Source organism: Achroia grisella, unplaced genomic scaffold, assembly GCF_030625045.1.
Source record: "Achroia grisella isolate CSIRO2021 unplaced genomic scaffold, CSIRO_AGI_Agris_v1 utg2671, whole genome shotgun sequence".
Taxonomy (NCBI): Eukaryota; Metazoa; Arthropoda; class Insecta; order Lepidoptera; family Pyralidae; genus Achroia; species Achroia grisella.
This window is the reverse complement of record NW_026712758.1, coordinates 504,824-515,526: the sequence shown is the minus strand read 5'-3', so window position 1 is coordinate 515,526 and position 10,703 is coordinate 504,824. Positions and strand designations below refer to the sequence as shown.

Here is a 10,703-nt window from a genome sequence, read left to right as displayed (position 1 = left end):
TCAAATGTGACAGCACTATGTAGCTATACGAAATAGATACCAGACGAAGCCTACACTTGGTGTAGTGTGTTTAATGCCTATCTATCGTTCGGGCTGAAGGCACGTACGAACAAAATGTAGAGAATCGACGCAGGCGATGGATGATACGTGACTGAACGCCTCCCATGTGTAGTCAGATAATGTCAGGTGCAGGTAGATGAGAAATCTGTAATAATCTAACAATAAAACTAACGCGGAAATTGGAAATTATTTAGAAATTATTTACTACTAAAAATAACTAAAATCATGATGAAATTAGATTACGTTTCAATCAATTCTGCGCATTTTTTTAATTTATTCTAGTGTATATTTCAGATTTCATATAAATATAGCGAACTACGTACTTGTATATAATTGAATTGAGAACAAACGTACTTCTCAACTATTTGAAATTAAACACAAATTCACTTACCTGTAAACCTGACAAACAATTTTCGATTTCAAATTGACATTATAGGTTTCAAACGTTTCTATAGCAATATGTACTTAATGTTTTGTCTCTCTCCTTCTCGTAAAAATGACGTGGATTGATTACTCATCATAACAAAAATTTGCAAATTCGTATAATAAAGACCATGGCCTTTAAATATTAACAAATTCCTTAAATGTTTTTGTATGTACCTATATATACAAAATACATGTATGGTACCTACATCCGTACAAAACAAAACATATTTTATGTAACACATATAGACTTAGGTGTACATTCTATGATGAGATAGCTATTTAATATAATGGCTTTCGTCGGTGGTCCAAACGGCTAATGATTGGTGGATTCGATCGACGTAACCACATGTTACGATTACAACGGTCTGTTTTAATAGCAACATTGATATTTTTGAACGATGTCGATTATGTACATCTTTCATAACGTCTGAAAAATAGAGTAGTCGAGAAATAACTATCGATATCCGTTGCAATGGTATAATTAGCTTATCGTCCGTGGATCGACTATCGACTAGTTCCAACGATCGTGCTCAAGTCATTGGTGAACGCTGCGCCAATAGCCAGATAGCCGCCGCTCGTTAGAGCATTGAATCTTTTTGGTTATTACAATAATTTCATCACAATTGCATCTAATTGGACTGATTTCCAACGATCGTGGAATAAAGACGAGATATAACCGATTGATATATAAATACTTGATAACATATAGGTACACACCTGAAACAGAGTCGGATTTCTTGCGCCGAAGTGAATAAATACAACGAATTTTCTTTACCTGAAACTGTGATTACCTTAAATATATTACCTACTCTACTACGCATGAAAAATATGAAGATAGTAAGGAGGCCTTTATATATTAAGCACCTTGATTTGATTTAATTGACGAGGATTGAATGTGAGGTGAAATTATAACAGTATAGAGCCATAACACCTTAGTTCTAATGAAATATGAGTTCCCATCGAAAAGACGTCACCTACATTCTGTAATGTACAGTAAAGTTACATCAAATCTTTGCTCAGGAACGTACCGACGTAGTTTAATAAACACCTACCCTAAAATATACATTTATTACAATTACATATACAACTCAATTGAAAGAATTCAATATTTTCTTGTTTAAAATTATTAATTCGAGGCGTCTTTCATGTGAATTCTAACTACAACGGAATAGAACAGGATATAATATAGAAGAATAGAATCGAATAAACGAAACCTCAATATTTGGGGGAATGGAATTGTCAGGAATGTGGACTGATGACACCATTGCTAGCATGTTAGATGTACCACGTCAGATTGAGCTCCACGCGGTTCTACCGGGAAACCATCATGATAAGTTCCTGGTGAATTTACTACGATGGGCTAACTGACCGACCTCATACTCATCCTGACATCCTCTACTGGTGCCTTGTCAGCGTATACAGTTAGTGTAGGCGGGTGAAACATCCATTAAAAAATATTTATCTTCACTGATACGGCCCTGCTATGTAGAATTATTATACAATTCAGTATTCTTGAGAGAATTAGGTACGTATCACATCCGTAATTTCTGATAGACTGCACAGTCATTGGTTACACATTATTTTACAGTACGTGTTTCCTTAATAAAATATATAGTAATAAAATAGTCAATTAATGCAGCGTGGTGTTCAGTAGTAGAAACCTACTTATATGTTGGTCTCACTAAAACTCTAGATTAGCCGCCATCAAAGGAGCCTAACTATCAACTAACTGGTAATTAGTTAGTCTACAAACTGCCGTCGACTTCCACTAACGACCACATACATACGATTAAAGTAATCAGAAACTGTCACGCGTCTTAAACTTGACTACATAGTTGTAATAAACCACAAAATCTACTTAAAACTTCACCGACCCGATTAAAATCCAAGACTATCTCCACTCTTCATTTTCTTAATCTACCTCTGACTTTATAAAAGCAGTTATCATAAATTGTAACAATAGCTCTTAATACCGACGTCAATTTAGCAACGGAAGCTTAAAAACAACCATCTACTAAGGTTTTAGTAATGTTTTTACCGGCGTTTTATAGCCTCACCGCTAGATGGAATGGAACCGTCCTCGTACATAATCAAACCACATGCGGAGCAGTAATTGCCTCTTCATTCAAAGACTCGCTCACATCACGCCGTATAATGACAAAAATAGTCCAAAAAATACCTCCGCATATGAGATATTTTTTTTCAGAGTTCGCGCGCTCGCACGAAGCTAAATTACGAAATAAAAGATTAAGTTAAAAGATCAATAAACTTAATAAATGATCTCAATAATTGTTGTATTACGGACACAATGGAGCGGCGTCGTGAAACGTCATTAAGGCGCGAACATCATTAATTTTATTCGCGGCTTTCTGACATGAAGGCAATGGCGTCTGTCAGATTTGAAAGGCCGCACTGCTGCCACCTGTTGGTAGCACAGTGAATTAGACATTAGACCCCGCTGCGTTCCACTTGATACTGCCACTGGAATGACTCGCCGAAAAATCCTTTCAACTACTAATATCAATTCAAAACATGCGATATAAATTATGTAAAATGTTTACGAATCATTAAACTGATCATACCAAAGGCTAAATAAATTCTATCGCCGTTGTATATGTAGTAAAATGTAGGTAATTTAATTAACTAACCATTAGGCATCATAATATAGAGAAGAGGTTTCTCTGAGAGAATCCGTTAGAATTTGAAATAAACTTTAATATGGTTTCTATATAGAGAGACGATGTAAACTAAAATATCGTCCACCATATCATCGTAATGAAAAATCTTTTATATTATTTAGAAGGAACCGAAGATAGAAACAGATCTAACTTGATCCTACCCACATAATATTCGTGATCATCAATTATTCTACTTCGGAATTGCCTCATACTACGGATGCCTATACATAGTTACTACACGAAAATATTTCTACATTATCGGTTTACCATCAAATTGTCAATCATTTGGGTTACGTCCACCGATCAGTTCTATTGTAAACCTCATCATTGCTGAATCTATTGTGTAGTCAAACTCAGTGTATAACCGCTTTCTTATAGACATAATTTTGGTTACATTTTGTCAGTCTTTTGAGCGTCTACAACGTTTCAATCCAAAATCTCTGTTAGAGAAAATACAATGTGGTAGCCTGAGGTTAAAGTCAGTGCTTCAGTCCAGGTTTTTTCACTATTGAAATATAGCACTTTGTACGAGTCATTCGACATTCGGCAACTGATTGTTATTTATTTACCTACCTAGATTTTCCTCTTTCACCAATAATAATGTATATGTAGAACATATTAATAATTTCGCAACGAGATAACAATATGACATGAATAAAAAGTAGTACACGAAGACATCTTTACTATTGTAGATCAGGTATTAACAGGTAGAAATAAATTATATTAAATACGATGTTCTGACTTTGCTCTATCATTGTGGTACCGAGTGGAACACGTAAAAAATATGACTGCCAAAAAAGTTAAAAAGCCGCCTCTTCAGATTAGATTTCTTTTTGGTAGCTAATTGCGTTTTATCAAATTAAAGCAATTCAGCCGGCGGCGGCCGCTGTGAATGATTGATAATGTTTGACTCGGAGCAATCCCACTAGTTTTACTAAATAAACTGTTTTGATTTGAACTAAACTTTGCCATTTGTCACGTAACATCCCTGTGAGCCATGTCTTCGGAGCAGCACCGTGAAATTGATGAAAGTCATTACGCGGGAATGGATTATAGATTACAATTTATATAATGGATATTAAAATTAAATTTATTCACTTTATTATACCTATTATTATGGCTTAGATATTGTAGATTGGAAAATCCACTGCAAGCGTTTTAAATGTTAATATGCTAGATACCAAAATATATGTAGATTGATGCAGAGTCAAAGAAGACAATAGTCAAATATAATTTGAAGTATTATTTTAATTCGTTAGAATACCACTTATAGTCTTCGACAGAATTTAAATACATAATTACGACCTTAACTTAATATGACGAAACCCTTAAGATATGAAATATGGTCGTAAATTTGATTCAATTTCAAAGTATATATCATATTATAAACTAATTTTGATGTTTTTAAGCCAACACGGTTTACCCAATTGAACCGATTTTAAAGGTTACGTTACTTCGTTCTGCAGTCGAGTGCAGGTACATCATCACGTCGGTCAGAGTGCAGAGCGCGAGCGCACGGACAGAGGGTGAGCCGTCATTTCAATCATTAAGAAATTCGGCGGCGGGCACAAAGCGGTGATTGATGCGCCCGTTTACCGGTCGCGGTGGCAAAGCCAGTAAAAAACGAACGGTTAATTAACTCGTTTGGCACCGCCGCTCATTAGAATTATTAATCAAACCGAGGCGGAGCGATAGCGCGAGTATGATGTATCGAGCTTTGATTATATTAACGCATTCGACCGGCAGTAATTAAAACCACGCCAGGATGTCTGGACCCAGAACAAAGCCCGCAGCTACGAATAGAACAGACACTAATTCTAAAATGGACAACTGCATTGTTATGATAGATTGCCCTGCTAATTCTATATGAGACCTACATGCATCCTGTAGTGAAGGTTAAGTGACAAGCAGCTGCAGTGAAGGATACGAAAATGTCCCACGACATGAATGAACAAGGGATTGTTTCGGTATCAACATTTCAATCCAATATTAGATCTACCTACCATATATAGGTATTTATTTGTAGCTACCAATTTATTTGTATGGTCGACTATGCATTGCGGAGGCACATTCCCATTGATCCCGAGGACCCATAACGGCAGCTAACTTCCCTACGAGTCCACCCGTTCCGTCCTTACCACGCTAACATAGAAACATAGAACATCAACCTCGATCACACCATACAAAGCAATAAGCCGAGCACCTGCGCACACTCGGCGTCCATATCGCCTCGTCCGGTCGCTCCTTATATCGATCCCCCGTGCAATTCAAACGGGGATGGAAATTACGACGACAAGAGCTTAGGATGAAACCCCTAAGGAACCCCATCAGGCAGGAGTTGGCCTCCAACCAATCCATTAGTCCTTCCGGAGGTTTGGAGTGCCTTCTGCACTCACCTCCTATCGTTCAGTGAAGTTGTAATGGGTAGCTGCGGCCAACAGCAACCTTGAAACAATGATACACAATAATGATAAAATGCATACCAAAATATGTAACTAAAAGTATATGATTGAAACAAAATATCAAAGCAATCCTCAAGTACCTTTCATATTGTTGGTACTTAGAACTACATCGATTCCATTACAGCTTGTTGATCTAAAATCGAAGTATTCTTATGCATATGTGGAGTGTTTAGAGATGATAATATTGATGATTTCAGAAGTTATTACGTGATTTCGTTTATTACTATAATTTGTACTATTTCAGAAATAACTCGAAACGTCTTTTTAACGGACTATAAATGTACATTGCAAAAATTTGAAACTATAAAATAATAAATTCCTATAAAAAGTAGATTGTAGCTACTTTCCATTTATACATATTTTGGTATCTAAATAGGTACATAAAATTTTATGCAAGTATAGCAGATCGAAATACATATGACATGCGAGTGTAACGTAGCTAACACCATCTGTGGGCGTGTATCGGAGTTAGCAAGTGGTTGCACGAGATAGTCATAATCTGAACAATAAACTAACCACACGGTTTTGTGAAGATCATGGCTTTGCAATCTGCATATTGAATTCCAATTTTAATAAAACAAACTATAACTTATATTATAATGTGCATTGTCATTAAACTGAGACAAAGACTGAATACTCCTAAAATGACACAGCATAGCGTAATAATTAACTTAGCAAAGTAAGGTCCCTAGTATATCGAAAAAAATGTACCGACAACGATACTATATCTATATATTATATATTCGAAAAGTCTAATAAACCTATTTTAAATTTTGTACTGTTTTGTCCCGTTTTGCTACCCTAGTCCGTTAGTACTTAACGTAAACAAGAAATTCTCAAAAGTCAAATCAATTCAAACTGAAAATAACAATAATTTAAATATACATGTAAGGGTAATTCTAGTGTAGTTTAATTTAATTACCACAAAAAAGGATCGTGAACAATGACAATAAACCAATTAACTATATTTCTTCGTATTCATTACATTTTAAAATGATATGACAACTGTAAAAAAGCTTATTGGAAATGAAGAGAACGACAGGTGTCACCACATCGCACATCACCATACCATGGATTGCAGAACAAAGGACGTCGCAATGTTCACTCTAAGGGCGCTTGCGCGTGCGCGCCCAACCGCAACACTTAAACAGCTACCATTATTCAACTAAAAAGTAACTTTTAATCTATTCGCCATAGAGTCTAATATTAAATCATCTTAAATGTTTAATGAATATCATGGAAAATAACAATTCGTAAACTTGAATTTTAAATATGCCATGGAACAAAGGAACTCCTTATGATAGAAACCGCACAGGACGTTTTTGCAAACCCAGTGGTTCGTCAGTAATACGAGTGTATAATTTAAATGTATATTTTAGTAGACACGTAACAATAAACGACCATGTCTAAATTATAATTATTATTTCATATGTTTATGCTATGCTTTCTCGAAGTTGTTACATATAAAAATTGTAGAATAATTGAAAAAAGTGTAATTTTTATATAAGTGCAATACCTAATTATGATTTTTTACAAATTTTCAATATTTATAAATAGGTACAATGTTTAATTATTCAAAATCATTATAATTAGTTAAAATCATTGGATCTTACCACGTTATGTTTTTATTGATTATCTATTTTTACTAATTATAATACTTATAAATAATGACCCCGTCTAATGTAATATAAAATAGTAGGTACAATGTACATATTTTCTAAATGTACATTTCTTCAAACTTTGATTGATCTTAATCATATTACTTGGAATTATCGCGACAATTTGCAAAGGACGGTGACGGGAAGTGACCGTTTATGCTGTTTACTGTGTGCTCATTGACCACACTAAACCGAGCGTTAACAATACACTCATAAAAGACCAAATGGACTTGCTAAAAATATACATTTTCGTCTCCAAAAAAAAAAAAATGTCTATCAATCTTAACTAAATTGTATAGTGCCCATTGTGTTACTACCATAGTACTAAAACTTTTTTATTAAAAATAGAATCAATAAAAATCAGGTCATTGTTTATATTTTAATAGTATAAATATTATAGGTATATAATTAGGGTATTATAGGTAATACAATCAATAGGTAGTATATGATAAGTAGAGTAAAAATGTATAAAGAAAATATATATAAAATAAAGAAAAAACTGAGGACATACAGGAACAAAATATAGGCCAAAAGAATATCGTCACAAAGAAAGCGACAGATATTACTTTACATCAAAAAAAACCTCCACTTTCATAGCATCACTTCCACATCACCAAAAATATTTATGCTTAATCAAATGTTACTCTCTTGTTCGTACGCCTTGCTGCCTACCTTGTTGGTCAACAGTAAATAGTAAATCCACAAATAAAAGTGGCGGCCAACCACCGAATTTCAGTTTCCCTGAGCGAAATGCTGGAGACTGAGGAAGGTCTGTACCTACTATTAGATTGAATAAAACTTAGAGTAATGTTGATAAGGTTTATCATCGACAGCTAGTATAAAACAAAGTTTTTAAGACACGCAAAGAATTTAGATACGGTTTTCACTATAATTTCACTATAATCTTTCAGGAGCTTTTGATATGTATAATATATGCACTGTAAAACCTTGCAAAACCTAGGTTCACTAGTAAATTATAACGCGTGTGTACAACAAATTAAAATTGTATACATACTTACCCAAGTAGGTCTGAAATACCATGTCCATCCCGCTTACTAGTCATGTGGAAATTGTCATCCTTACAACAGAATCACTTATTCAGTTCATTACCGCACTTGCTACTTGGCACCGACATGTCGCCTCTATATCGTTTGCTTACAGGTATTTAATCCCTTTAATAATTCTAGTTTTCAATTGTACATGTAACATCATATTAATTTTATGTCAGTTTATAAATAAGTTGTAAATACCTATTTATAACCTCTTATTTAATAATTAATTAACAAAAAACTACTTCTTTTGTTACGAAAATAGTTATATAGGTACAAATAATAGACAAATATCAAAAAGTACTACAAAAATTTTGATAGTTGTGACTGAACTACAAACAGATGAATAAAGTAACCAGTAGCTTATTAATAATTAAACTTGTATGTAATAGTATATTATAATATTAGCTATAAGTAGTATATCATTACAATATACCTATATATGTATATATATTTACCTCTAATGTTCTGTTTTACACCTACATTAGATATATAATCTACTGTAGGCGTAGGTAACATGGAAACCTATATGCTATGCTAGCTATGTGCTCTTGGTAAGGTCATTTTAATATCTAGGTGTTACATGCCTTCATGCTCCACCTACCTTCCATAGTCTTGCTTTAATATTTGTTGTCTGTACGTTGCAAATAAAGTATATTCTATCTATCTATCTATTTATATATTACGTTAAGTTCAATAAAAGGAGGTGCTTCTATATTATTTAGTGTATATATATATATTTGCAGTGTTCGCAGCAGTAACAGTTGCATGGGCCGATCCGAAATCTCCAAACAAACTTCCCAACTGCCAGGAGTTCACAAATGGTCTCACATTCAACGACAGTCAGGCTCTGGGCACCTGGCACCTACTGCACTATAGCACGGAAAAATCGAATGGCTCCGGGGAATCGCATTGTATACAAATAGTACCAGTAACAGATAAAGTAAAATTTATACCTTACCTATCTACTATGCACTTGGTCAACATACATTATTTTATTCCAATAATTAAATAAAAAAAATAATTTATATTTCTAGAAATTTTCAATATGACTTTGCTACAATTTTGGCACACAAGCATGGGATTAAGAAGCGTTATTATGATACTTTTATACCAAAAAATAGTATAAATTAAGATACTTGGTATAAATATAGTATAAATTAATAAAAATCCCACTTTAAATAACTTTTGGCGAAACTTAGGAATATTAAACAGTATTGATGTAAACAACTTCAATACTGCACTAGTTTTCACATATGTGTCATATTAATTTAGAAACGTAATTAAAAGGTGTGATCTTTAGTAAATTAGCTTATAACATTCAGTTATTCCACAGGAACGCAAAGATCTATCAGAGCTCATTGGAAAGTATGTAGAGAATATGAAATGGGAGAAATTATCCTTAAAAATGCAAATACCTTGTGCCGATGTCAAATCTAACAGAACCCGGGATTACTATCTCGAGACACTCGATGGTGATGGATCTTACAGAACTCTGCAGATGCCACCTGCAACAGGTATCATAAATTTATATATTTTATTACATCTTTATTCTCTCCTACACCATAAATGACGGCCTCGATGATCTAGTGGTTTAGCACACCGCCTTACTTCCGAAGGTCGCGGGTTCGATTCCTTGCATGGCACAAACATATATATTTATGAGTATGATTAGTTGAATCGGTCTGTATGTTTATCTATGAAGAATATATAAATATTCACGAAAAAAATCTAGGTATTTGTATCAGTCATCTAGTACCCATAACACAAGCTTTAGCTAGCCTCACCTCGGTCTAGATGGCGCTGTGTGAATTGTTCTTAGACAGATCATTATTATCATATTTTTTTAAAAGTGTCAATATTTTATATTATAGCTAATTCCTACTCGTATATAGCTACTTGAACGTAATACGCGTGGTGCTAGGCATATTACGTCATAATGTAACGAGATGGGTACTTGGTGGTCTTCTGTTGTCATTACAGAGTACTAAGGTGACATGCCTTTGTATCCTGTAATTTCTACACATATCACACCCCCCCGTCTGAAATACCACTAACAAAGTAAGTTGCTTGACGGCAGAAATAGGTATAAGACAGATGTGCAACGAAATCGACATTATACCTAGGTAAAAATAACATTTTAAATTATAATAACAATATCTTTTGTGTTATAGCAAAGTTAGACCTGGCCGATTTTCATCGTTACCCAATGAGGTTGAAAATTGTAGAAAATTTATACCTAGGCATGATGGACTGCCATGAAAAATTCGTGTTTCTATTGGGCCCGCAGCCGCCTGAGGGCAAACCAGTAGACGATCGCCTCAGGAAAATGATTGAAATGTATTGGCCCGAAGACAACTAATTTAATAC

The 10,703-nt window shown here is 34.2% G+C and overlaps 1 pseudogene; it reads left to right on the top strand.

Annotated features, from left to right (window-relative positions):
- The first annotated feature begins 8,308 nt into the window (after nt 1–8,308).
- Nucleotides 8,309–10,703, top strand: LOC131842964 (uncharacterized; annotated as a pseudogene).